The sequence below is a fragment of the Cryptotermes secundus genome, unplaced genomic scaffold (assembly GCF_002891405.2).
Source record: "Cryptotermes secundus unplaced genomic scaffold, Csec_1.0 scaffold248, whole genome shotgun sequence".
Lineage (NCBI taxonomy): Eukaryota > Metazoa > Arthropoda > Insecta > Blattodea > Kalotermitidae > Cryptotermes > Cryptotermes secundus.
Window position 1 is genome coordinate 729,442 of NW_019737984.1, and position 13,078 is coordinate 742,519.

General features: G+C 39.7%; 1 long non-coding RNA gene across 1 annotated transcript in view; it reads right to left on the minus strand.

Moving 5' to 3' along the window:
- The window catches only part of LOC117282802, a 173,932-nt gene that overhangs the window by 95,871 nt on the left and 64,983 nt on the right, over nucleotides 1-13,078 (minus strand). The window lies entirely within an intron of this gene.

Sequence of the window (13,078 nt, forward strand, 5' to 3'; positions counted from 1 at the left end):
ATCTTAAAAACCAGGACGATGGATAAAGTCCAAAATCCCAACATATCACTGTGTTATACACCATCGTCAGAATCCTATAGTAACTACTAACATGGAAATAATTAGAGGATTGCCTGTAGATTTCTGTGGTTTGAAATATCTGAACATTAGTTATGAGAATTCACGCCATCAAATCATACATTCACGGCACGAAGCGATTCAAAACATAACCTATCAGGCACTACAGGCACAATGCCTATGAAATAAATGAATACTAACCTCGTTTCAATGGATTTTTACAAGAACACCATAGTAAAAAAAAAGAGTACTTTATATGAAGTAGTGTAAAAGGTAAAAAAGGTAAAGCTATCCCTGCAACAGACTGTGAAGGTCCATAGGGTTGAGATGTTGAGACTCCTACATTTTCTAGACAATCGGCTCAAAGATGGCGGTGAGGTTGTCAACCTTACACGCCGGCCGCCTTTTAACCCCAGGAATGTTCCTGGTACTCGTTTCGGTTAGACACTGAGTCGACCCCAGGGCCATAGTCCGGCGGGAAGGAATATGTAAATTGAAAAAAAAAATCCACCTCATTGGGATTCGATCCCGCCAACTTCCGGCTTGTAGGACAGTGCCTCAACCAACTACGCTACAGCGTGCCCCGAGGAACTAGCGTACTCATGTCAAATTCTTAGGCTCACAGTTTTGGTGGATACAGACGTTTAGACCTCCATCAGCAAAGCCGTCTGGCTGACTGTTTGGCCTTGTAGCTCCTAAACCTACCAAGCCAGAGTGAGTAGGGCCTAGGGACGTTGTATTACAACCACGATTTAGAATAAGCAGGAATGCCAAACAGGCATGTTACTGGGATCTTAACGAATTTCTGCCGTTCCTCCTCGTACTAGAGATTTATATTCTAATTAACTATGCAATGATCTTTAGGAAATGATCTTCTAGTAAAATCTTCATTCATGCCTTATATAAATCCACCATACACCCACACAGCAGAGCCGGGAAAGCGCAGTCGGTATAACGACTGGCTACTGGCTGGACGACCGAGGGGTCGGAGTTCGAATCCCGGTAGGAACAAGAATTTTCACTTCTCCATGTCGTCCAGACCGGGTCTGGGGTCCACCCAACCTCCTATGCAATGGGTACCTGAGACTCTTTCCCCAGTGGTAAAGCGGCTGGGACGTGAAGCTGACCACTTACCTCCAAATAATGCCGAGGTGAAGAAAATGTGGGTCTATACATCCACTCCCCCATACGCTTAAATGGCGTAGTGCTTAATTAGTTAAGTACAGAGAGAACTTTACCTTACACCTATACAGTAGAAGTACCTTACTTAAATTGAATTTTGCGCCCGATTGTTAAGAAAAACAAAACAACAAAGTCCTTGGTTTTAGTCCGAAAGCGAACTATACCGACGAGCGACCGCCGCTTGTCGGCGAACTTAGTGCCAACTCTAGCGGATAGAGGGTTTCAAGTAGTCAGCGGAACGGATCCCCACGGACGTTAATCTCGGTTTTATAGACCTTGACCTTCATTGAAATAGCTCCTCAGTTATCCTCACGAAGCTGAGTGGACCCCGTTCCACACCCACTACTTCTCAGAATATCTGGTAGCGCCGGGAGTCGAACCCGGGACCTGGGATCTGTAGCCAGGAACTCTGACCACTAGATCACAGAGGCGGTCTCACAGTGGTCTCAATAAGGAACATTTGGGTTCCACAGAAGCCAGGGAATTTTTTTTGACTAGCTCAGTGACGGCGGTCATTGAGGTAGTAAAAAAAAGGTCTCCTATGGAACCCAGACGTTCATTATTGTGTTTATAAGAAAGGCTGCTGGATCACATATGAATTCAACCCACATCCTTACACCCTATTTATTAAGGTTTCCTTTTAATATTATCCTCCCTGTTAATGTCTACGATTTCCGAGAGGTCTTGTGCCTTTGCTTAACTAATTTAGTACTACAGCATTAAGACGTATGGGTGAATGGATGTTTTCTTGACCTCGGCACTAGTTACCTTTTTTATTTATGCCTACTCCTTCCGAGCAGTCTCGTTACTTCAGATTATAGGACTATAATTTTGATATGCACTTCTCCTCGCTCCCATGCACAGTACATGCCCAGCCCTGACATTTTACTCGTTTGGACTGTCTACAACTAGTAAAAGGCAAAGTTGTCTCTGTACCTAATTACGAGTAGTTAAGCATCATGCCATGAAGTATAGGGAAGTGTGTGTATAGCTCCACCATTCTTGACCTCTGTACTCGATGGAGGTGAGTAGTCGGCTTCACGCTCCGGCCACTTTACCACAGGGGAAAGAGGCCCCGGTATCCATTGGATGGGAGGCTGGCTGCGCATTAGAGCCGGTCTGGACGTTGTAGAGAAATATGTTGCACTACCGGGAAACGAACCTAGGCCGTCCATCCCGTAGCCTGTCGCTATACTGACTGAGCTATCCCAACTGCCAACTACAACTAATTACTTAAATATATTAGAATAAACAAAAATCAGATCTGAATTATCTTTGTGTCAAATGTTAACATTAACTGCCACCATTTATTACATTCGGATCAACTTCGGTAGTCCTGTGCGTTCTTGGAACAGAATGTCTTAAAGGTTGTTGTGAAGTTGCTGCTCTGTACATTTATCTCTCAGGTAAGAGGAATTTGAAATAAATGACAACGCACTGAAACCATTATTTCCATATCAGACCAACTTCTCCGAGTTTTAGTGCGGCATTACTCATGTGGCTATAAACATTTCTGTTTCATACTATTCCTTGTTTCCCGCGTCCCTTAAAATATAACCACTCTTTTTAAATGTTCGTCTAATGTAATGCTTCATTGTAAAATATGTTTTCCATTACGCAAAGCAATAAAACCTCCCACTATGGAAGAAGATTGGTTTGTGAGGGAAGAGAGGTTTTTTTATACTCATAAAGGATTATTATTTGTGTGATCAATTCCGGTTTGTTCGGATGCACGTCCAAACTTGTAAGCATATCCAGACCGGCTGTTTTTTTAACTGTCTCTTTTTTTATTTAGAGACCTTAAACTGCTCTCACCCCTCGTGATCACCGTTCTAATGGAAAGAAGTTTTTCCTAACATATCGGGGAAGATTTAATACCGATTCTTCAGATTCGGGGAATAATAGAATAAAAAAGGCAATTCAATACCGTCAAAGTGTTGCAGTATAACGGCTATTTGTCAAATATAAATTCAATAAGGAGAATTCGTATGACAGCGGAGAAAATATTGGGGAACTGTGTTCTTTCTTATAACGTAATTAAGAATTATTAACGATCATATTGGAAGGCATGACAGTTCGTGAAGAATTATTACATATTTATATTATTCTTAGTGCTTGTCTCTACCTGCTATGCATTAAGGTTAATGCGAGCAAAATTAAACCATTCTGCTGCAAACAAAGGGCACGGAATATGCCGTCACTGCATGCCGCCAATATAACACTCATTCAAATATAAGACTGAGCAATATATCAGTTATCAAAGCACTGAAAGTGTACCTAATGTAACTTCATGGAGCAGAGGTCCTTCCGTCACCTGGCCAAGAAAAATCCCATCTTTTATGCAACTTTAAGGTTCATTGCCGCGCTCTGAAGTCTTCAATTATTCTCTATCCATAGTCAGATTAATCCTGTCCAAGCTCTGATATGATATTTTTTCTTTAAGATCAGTTTCATTATACTTCCATCTATACCTAGGTCTCCCAAAGTGGTCCTTTTTTCTGGTTTCCTAATTAAAACTGGGCACATATTTCTCATCCGTCACGCGTGTCACACGCCCCTCCACCTCACTTCATTTAGTTTATCTTCGTAATAATATTTTGAGAAAAGTACATACAAGCTGGAGGGTCGCAGGTTCAAGTCCCGATGAGGTCATTGATTATTTTTTAAGTTGACCTAATCCTTCCAGCCGCACTAGGCCCTGCGGTTTACTCAGCCTCTAACAGAAATGGGTACCAGGAATTAATTAAATAATTTTCCTGCGGAGCAAAGCGCGGCCGGCGCGTAGGCCTGACAACCTTACCGCCATTTTTGAGCCGATTGTCTAGATAATGTGGGACCCTCAACGTATCACAACCTTATGGGCCTCCACGGCCTGGTACAGGGATAGGTTTACCTAATTTTTACAAATTATGATACTCCCTATTATGTGGTTTTCACCTGCCTCCTGCCACTTCCTTTTTGCAAGTATTCTCTTCAGAACATTGTTCTCAAACACTCTCGAACTATATTCCCATGAAAGTACAACTAAGTAATTATTTCTGATATCAACTCCAAGAGAAATTGACAAGCTCGGCGGCTCTATTTATATATTTGACGAAACCGCTTGAAGCGTTAAGTTTCTTCAACACGCAATGTAAAAGGACGCTTTTGAGGACCAATCTTGTAACACTAGTGATGTACCTTCCTGGGGTTCCACAACAATAAAAATGCATGAAGAATAAAGATATTGGCCTTCACGCAGTTAAGGAAAGGGAATAACACTTTGCCCACACCAGGGAAAAGAGGGCACTGCTGTGTCTGTGTTGGTGCAATATCTGTCTCCCTCTTCCAGGGACGGGCAAACTCTGAACCAAAACATAACATAATAAGATGTGATGTACATTTTCAAGATCACGTGTTTTTTTAATTCGGATTTGCAATCGAATGACGAACTGCTCTGAAAATATCCTAACCAGCAATATATTTCTTAGTGCATAATGTCACTCTTCAGTTTCTGAGGCTGGAAGTAAAAATAAACACACGTGTTTCCATATCACCGCCTCATTCTGCGTTTTCCTTACGTGAAATAAAACGCGTTTATCATGTTGACTTGATAGAGTATTAAGATGGGTTAACCCAGTAGCAAATTCCATAGAAGAATTACGTGTAAAATTACGGTGCAGCTATCGAACAATTTACTACATCAGCATATACAGAAATATTTGAAAAAGACGTTTGATGAATATTTAACGTCGAATAAATTAACTTTTTCTTCGTGGATGTTCAAATATGTAATAGAGAGGCGCTCGTCTGTGTTTGTTACTTTCCTCCTTTTGGTTGTAAAGTAATGATGCTGTTACTGCATATCTAATTCCCATCAATATTCATACGGTATCAGGTTTCAACCGGATATTTTGTATGAAGCATCAAGCAGATTTTCTGCCTGACTTACCACTTTATATTACAGCAGACATGATCTGTCTTTAAAAAGATATGGCGGTAATATTATAATTGCCACCTTGAGTAGACAAATAAATGAACATATTTATAACATTGCTTATTGCTCATTTCCGTTTATAATGCAACAATATTAATTTAACAACATTAATTGGCACTTAATTAATTACGTGTTGGTAAATGTTTAAAATTTCAATAAAATTCTTAAAATATTTGTATATCCAGTGTTTATGCTACATGTTTCAGTCACACAGAGCCATCTTCAGGCAACACATCTTATAAAGGGGTCTACTGCACTGTGCACTTGGTCAAACAGTATTCATTAAGGCATGTAGTTGCTGTTATTATTAATTGTTTTAATTCTGATGCTATAGGATGATCTTCATCCTATCTTATACATTGCGGCTGTTTTCGTGTCCCTTTGGGTGTGACGCGCCCTAACTTGTACCGACTGTTGCTTTTTGTTCCTTGACTTTATAGGATGATTTTCTTATCTTATATATTGCCGTTGTTTTTCTGACAGAATTCAAAACGACATGCCTTAATGAATATCAATTTGACCAAGAGCACAGTGCTGTAGACCCCTTTAAAAGATGTGTTGTCTGAAGATGGTCCTATGAGGCTGAAACATGTAGCATAAACACTGAATGTACATATATTTTAATAATTTTAATGACATTTTAAACATTTAACGAGCATTTAGTGAATTAAGTGTGAATTAGTGTTGTTTAATTAATATTGTTGCATTACAGACGGAAAACAAGACTATAAATTATACCTCAATGAAACAGGATGCTGAAATATATTATAATATTACGCTGCATTGGAATAAGTTTCCGATGTACTTTAATGACAAGGAATTTTCTTCCTATTCACCAAGATGTTAAATTTGTTCATTCATAAATTCATGAACATATCAGTGAAATATTAAGTTCTTATCTGGACTTCCCTTGAAAAAAAAATTACATTTGAATATTTTTACGTTTTTAACACATACAATGCCTCTGCCGCAACAAGACAACACATGAAAACAAACAAAAAGCGGACAAATATTCATATCCTAAGCAGAATTCCAACTTACCGTCCCAGATTCGCGCCTATTATCATTCAAATACTTATGATAATTCTTCACTCACTCACTCACTCACTCATGGAGCTGAGTCCTTCTTGAGGAGCCGCCAATTGTGCAGCTACTCAAAAATTTCCTAGCATTTTATGGAACCCGAAGGTTCATTACCGTGTTCACAAGAGCCGTCCACTGGACCCTATATTGAGCCAGATCGATCCAATCCATACCATCCCTTGGTCTTCCCAGTGGTCTCTTTCCATTTGGCTTCCCGCATTCCTCTTCTCCCCCATCGTTCTACATGCCTTGACCAACTCTTCCTGTTTGACTTGACCATTCTAATTATAGTTGGAGAAGAGTACAAGTTACGAAGGTCCTCATTATGCAGTTTTATCCAACCTCCTATCACTTCATCTCTCTTCGGTCCAAATAATCTCCTCAGCACCCTGTTCTCAAACACCCTCAGTCTATGTTCCGCCTTTAATGTCAGAGATCAAGTTTCACACCCATACAGAACCGCAGGCAAAATTATAGTTTTGTATATTTACGATACTTCTGCTCGCAAAGTGAAATGAATGGAAAAAACTGAAAGTCGCAGATGAATGGTAATCATTCCGCTATTTTCACTTTTTTTTTCAGTGGAGTTCTTCAGTCCCTCGAGACAAATGCGCGGACAGTACATTAAAGTAAGTCACTTCCGCCTTTATCGTAATCCTTACAAATAATCATTAACAATCGCACTCAATTCGACTCTACTAACATATACAGATGAGAAAAGGCATTGTAAAGCATACTAACAAGTAACAGACAAGCCTCTTACTTCACAAATGACATTCGTCTTTCGCTTCAACACATTTCGCATCTACAGTGACGTCACATCATACATGCATTTAACTTATGCCAATCCAAAAATATGCGTTCTCCAAAATAAATAAAGAATAAAAAGACATTAAAAACAAATTTAAAATTGTAAGAACTCCCTAAATAACCCCAAATAGCGTTCATCCAGGATGAATGGTGAATGCTCATGTTTACTGTTTCCCCTTTCCTATTATTACGTTCTTCCGTCTCTCCCTAGTTTAAGTAGAAAAACCTCCGTGGTTTTACTCCGAAAGCGAACTATACCGCCCGAGCGACCGCCGCTTGTCGGCGAAGGTAGTGCCAACTTTTCTCAATTTAAATAAGTAAAAATAAAATGACTGTACATTTTATTTGTGTATATACCATTTATTATATAAATTATTTACATATAGCAAGACATATACAATAACATGTACTTTATGGCACATTTAAGAAATCTCAACGGTAATTCTGAATTTACGTGATTTTTGGGTTTAGGCCCTGTCTTTACAACGTAATCCCCGGGTAAAATGCAACTGCACTGTATACTTGTTTGGATATCCCTACTTGCACGACAGAATTCTTCTCACGCAAAAGGCATATGCTCTTGAAGACCAAAAATAATGCAGAACAAGCTGTAGACCATGTTTTGGTTATCTGCCTGCAGATGGCAAGGGAAAGCATTCTGTACCCACAATCTCGCCAATCTTTATTTTGGTTTGAGCAACAGGGAAGGGAGGAGAGTTGATACATCCACTGCAGATTTGAAAATTGAATATCCAGATAAAATATTTTGCAGCTACAGAACACAGAAACCGGCATCTACAGTTGGTCATGGGGGGCGGGGAACAACTACTAAGTGCAAAGAAATGAAATTACTCAGCAGAGTGATGGGAAAGGCTTTAAGCTTATACAATGTACTCTGTAACAAAGACTTTCAGAACCGAATAAAGTCATTCAGAAACAAGAGGAAGACAGCATAACATTACTTTTGTAGATGAAGCAAATATTACTTGACAAACAGAAATGAAAGGGGAATATTACTACTTCCATTAAGTAAGAGCCTTTCTTTAGAAGCTAACAGTAGCTCAGTTGCTAGAGATTTTCCCCCGGCACTTATCTATGTATTTATTTCTTAGTTATCTGCAACTTAACGGTGCTGTCTGTCTCTCAGACTACATAGCGTCAAACGTTTGGACGACTGAACACTTCTTAACGGCTGTCTGTCTGTCTCTCAGACTACATAGCGTCAAATGTTTGGATGACAGTGAATACTTCTTAACGGCGCTGTCTGTCTCTCAGACTACACAGCGTCAAACGTCTGGATGACAGTGAATACTTCTTAACGGCGCTGTCTGTCTCTCAGACTACATAGCGTCAAACGTTTCGATGACAGTGAATACTTCTTAACGGCGCTGTCTGTTTCTCAGACAACATACCGTCAAACGTTTGGATGACAATCATCACTGAATTGGAAAGGATATGGGAAGCGTGGCATAATAGAAAATACTTTCCTGGGAAAAACTTCAGCCCGGAGAGTCGCTGTCTAGGCCGGAATTCGAACTGCGTATCTCCTGACTATGCCGGAAGCATTGCTCCTTGAGCCAACTTGTTCGGCTCAGTCTTTTATGAAACCTTAAATTTCATTGCTATGTTCACAAAAGCCCACTGCTGGTTGAGCACAGGGTCCAAAAATAACATGGAGATGGGCAGACAGCGAGTTTTGTATGTACTGAAACAATGCAGAATGCGAATGCATCCTGCTGTAAAAACTACAGAAATATGCTACAAAATGTCAAATGCAGTTACACAAAGCTTCCACAAGTTGCTTATGATCTCTGCACAGTCCATCCTTTCAACCTTCTTTCTGGCTACAATTTGCTGTGCAGTATGTGATCTGTATCTTTCTTTCTGCAGCAGGTTTATGACACTTGTAGCCAGGATAAGTCTGTATGAGAACGACTTTTACAAGAACGGTTACTGCTTCAGCCAGCTTGCTCGGTGAATGACATAACAGAACTTTTAGGTTTCAGAAGGAAAACTAATACATGAGGCACGCAGTGTATTATAAAGGCGTTTTAAGGACCAGAATATAACAAAGTTTCCGACAATAAATTAACAGTTGTCACAGGAAAGATGTGAATAAAACTTGAGGTGTAATGAAAGAATCAGAAATACAGGGTCACTAAAAATGATTCATTCCATTTCAAAACACTATATTTTTCCAAAATATTACACATACAAACATGATTGATACATGAACAGAACCGTAAATTCACAAAATTACAAATTTTGTATGTATGCCCCGTTGGTCACACGACACACGTCCAAACGGTAGTAGAGTTCGGTCCAAACATTTTGTAGCACTCCCTTGCCAATGGTCATCACAGCAGCATTAATGCGTTCCCTGAGCTCTACCAGTGTTGCTGGCAGTGGGGGCATGTAAACACGGTCCTTAACATACCCCCAAAGGAAGAAGTCACATGGCGTTAGAACAGGCGACATGGGGGGGGGGGCAAGCGAACACACGAACTCTTTTCCAGCTTCGTCGCCATTTTGTGAGGCACTGCAATCATGCTCCCAACTGGTGTATCACGATGTAGACTTGGTGAGTTTGCGGCTCTTTTCATGTATCAATCGTGTTTGTATGTGTAATACTTTGGAAAATATAGTGTTGAAATTAAATCAATCATTTGTAGTAACCCTGTATAATGACCCTTATCAAAGGAATGACAGAACAGTACCATTACAAAGTCTACGATATAAGAAAAATGATTGAGTTAATGAATGTTGTAATTCGACTGAATGCAATTACATTTCAACAATCTGAGACATATCTAAGAAGCAACCATTAAGTCCCTGTAAATACTGAGCAAGGCAGACACTGAGGAAACTCGACTAAGCCTAGAAATTCAGAACTAGGTAAAAGGTAAAGTTGTCCCTGTGTTAAACGAGTTAAGTACTATGCCATGAAGGCGTAAGGTGGAAGTGGATTTATAGATCCACATTTTTTTGTCCTCGGTACTAGCTGGAGATGAGTGGTCAGCTTCACGCAGCGGCCGCTTTAGCTCCGAGGAACGAGCCACCGGTACCCATTGGACAGAGGGTTGGGTGGACCCCAGAGCCAGTTTGGACGATTTTGAGAAGTGAAAATTCTTGACCCCACCGAGACTCGAACTCCGACTTCTCAGTCGTCCATCCCGTAGCCAGTCGCTATACCGACTACACCACTCCGGCTCCTAGAAATTCATAACTATATTCATGACGAATTTCATTTTGATCTACTTGGCATAGCTTCACATTTATGACCACAGCATACGACCACTATAAACAGTGTATCATCTCCATTAAACTTGGGATGCAGAAAATAAAGAGTGTTTAAAAATATAGCCTATATATATGTATATGTAAACTGTCACACACAAAAATATATACTAATGGTAAAAGTATATATACATTGCTTGCAATATAAACTGGTATACGTTTTACGAGCTTGAACAGACACTTTCTGTTCAATGCTCGCTGTTGTTCTTTCGCAATTTATTACTACGGACTTCGCGATGAACCACAATCAATTATTTTTCCCACAACAGTACCAAATGAATAAGGTAAATGCCACTATATCAGATGAATCGACTGAATCGTCCAGGAGATAGGTTGGACTATAGGTGAAATTTTTTGACACTGTCACATTAAAGTACACATCTTCAAACTGGGACTAAGTAATAGTCCAACTTGTGAGAGGTGTCAAGAAACAAGTGAAACAGCCAAACATATTAATTGTAACAATGTACCATCATCACAAACTTTTAGAGCTTATTAGCCACACATATCCTGTGCGAATGTTATGCCTTAGCTTATTTAAGATTGCGTCATTTGGGTCCGTATTTTATGGAACCAAGTGACTATTTCGAGGTCCCCACGTACAAAATCCTACGCTTCATTCGAAGCGCAAGATTGCTGAAGGGATGATCAGAAGGGGAGGCACAAGGCGCAAGGGCCAAGAAGGCCCACCCCTTATACATTCATTCATAGGTGAAATTTCAATTTTTAGCTACAGCAGAAGACGTGTTCTGATCCACATACGTACAGCGCCATCATGCTATAGTTTCTCAATGGAAGGGTCGAAGATTCGAGAAGCCTATGGAAAAGAATTGGGGTCATGACAACCCACACAGTGTGTCATGAATTATCGCAAGGAATACAATTTTAATATCTCTTCCCTACAAAGTGAAAATTCCAATTCCAGCGAAAGAGCGATTTATGGTGCACGCCGTCTTTTACGTAGCCCATACAGTGGGTCTATGGATTCGAATCCCGCTCATGGTAAGGATGTATCAGCGTCTAACTGTGCCGACCTCTGTAGAGGCAGGCCCTATAATGGACAGAGCTTCCATCTAGTCTTACAGTCTATAGGATTGAAGGCGTTCAAAGATGGCAGCAGTTCTTACGGGCACTGAAATTCAAAAAGCGGTCACTCCTGCCTTGCATTAACCCGACTGTTAAGATGGCGGTAGGAGACATTTATTCTGCTGCAAGGCACCAAATAATGGGGTCTACTATTTTATATCCTTATAAAGAATTGCAAATGATTGATAAAATTAAAATGACAGTTTCCATCGAGCACTGAAAAATGGTTATTAGCATCGACAGTGATCTGAATAATGAGGAAAAAGTCGAAGAAAGAAAATAAAAGAGAACAGATAAAAGCAATGCAGACATTAAATAAAAATCAGCATAAAGGACGTAAGAGATCTCTCAAAAAGGAAATGGATTCGAAAGAAAGGACCAATTCTCATCAATTATTCCTAAATTTGATATCTCCAAAATATACGTTGACCACTTAGTGAATAACAGGGGACTGTTAAATCTGCAACATTGGTCACATGGACTCAAAAATATGTATACACGTACACGTGCTGGATACATTTATTTTCTAATCGGTTTGTCGGCGAAAAAAAAGGAGGAAACAAACATTCTTCAAGAATGCCGTCTCTTGGGATGTGACGCCCTGTAGATATCGCGTAAACTGACGTTTCGGAGGAACGTATCGCCTCCATCTTCAGGGTATAAAAATTCGCTGCAGCCACCTGATCACGTTGGTTCCTCGCTCGTGGTTTTCTATATCCTGAAGATGAAGGCGATACGTTCCTCCGAAATGTCGGTTTACACAATATCTACACGCTGCCACATCCCAGAATACGGCATTCTTCATAGTCACCGCCGTGAACACCTCAAATCATATATAAACATTCTTCATTATACCGCGCTCTGATTTTTTAACTGGAAATAGATATAAGTCACACACAACAAGTAAACACAGGTATACCACCTACATTCTTGGACTAGGAGAACAGTAACAACATAAAAATATTGCTTTTCTTCTGCCCGATCATTTAAGAGTGAAGAAAATTGCTTCATTTGTAACATGAGCTTCAAAATCTTGAAAATATACGTACGACAAATTCTACTTCAGCCTGAATGCACTTCAAAATGTGTGTAATTGAAGCTCTATGTTCATAAAATGACTAACTATAAAGAAGCTAAACTACACGATTTCATTACTAAACATAAGCAATACTCTGACACTGGGTGCCCAGAAATATTGAACGCAATGAATACAAACTGACTGTAAAGTATTCAGCATAGATGACAATATGTGTAAATTTACGGTTTGGAAGTCACTACTGTCCGAGTCCACGTCTGAGTGTCGTAGTTGAAACTAACATCCCAATTTCTTACGACAGAAACACAATTTCTCTGCTTATAACAGCACGCTGGTATGTTAACCACATACAATGTTACAATTAGGATCTCTAAAAGGATACTTTACTGACTTACACGACTTAAAATGATGCTCAGACTAGGTTACACCCATTTCAATATTCAACAGTTATCAAGAGTTGTAAACATGCATTTTTATGGCATTAAAATTCATTTCAATAAAAAATTTAGACTGAAATCTACAACTAGGCTTAACTTCACCTTATATATATA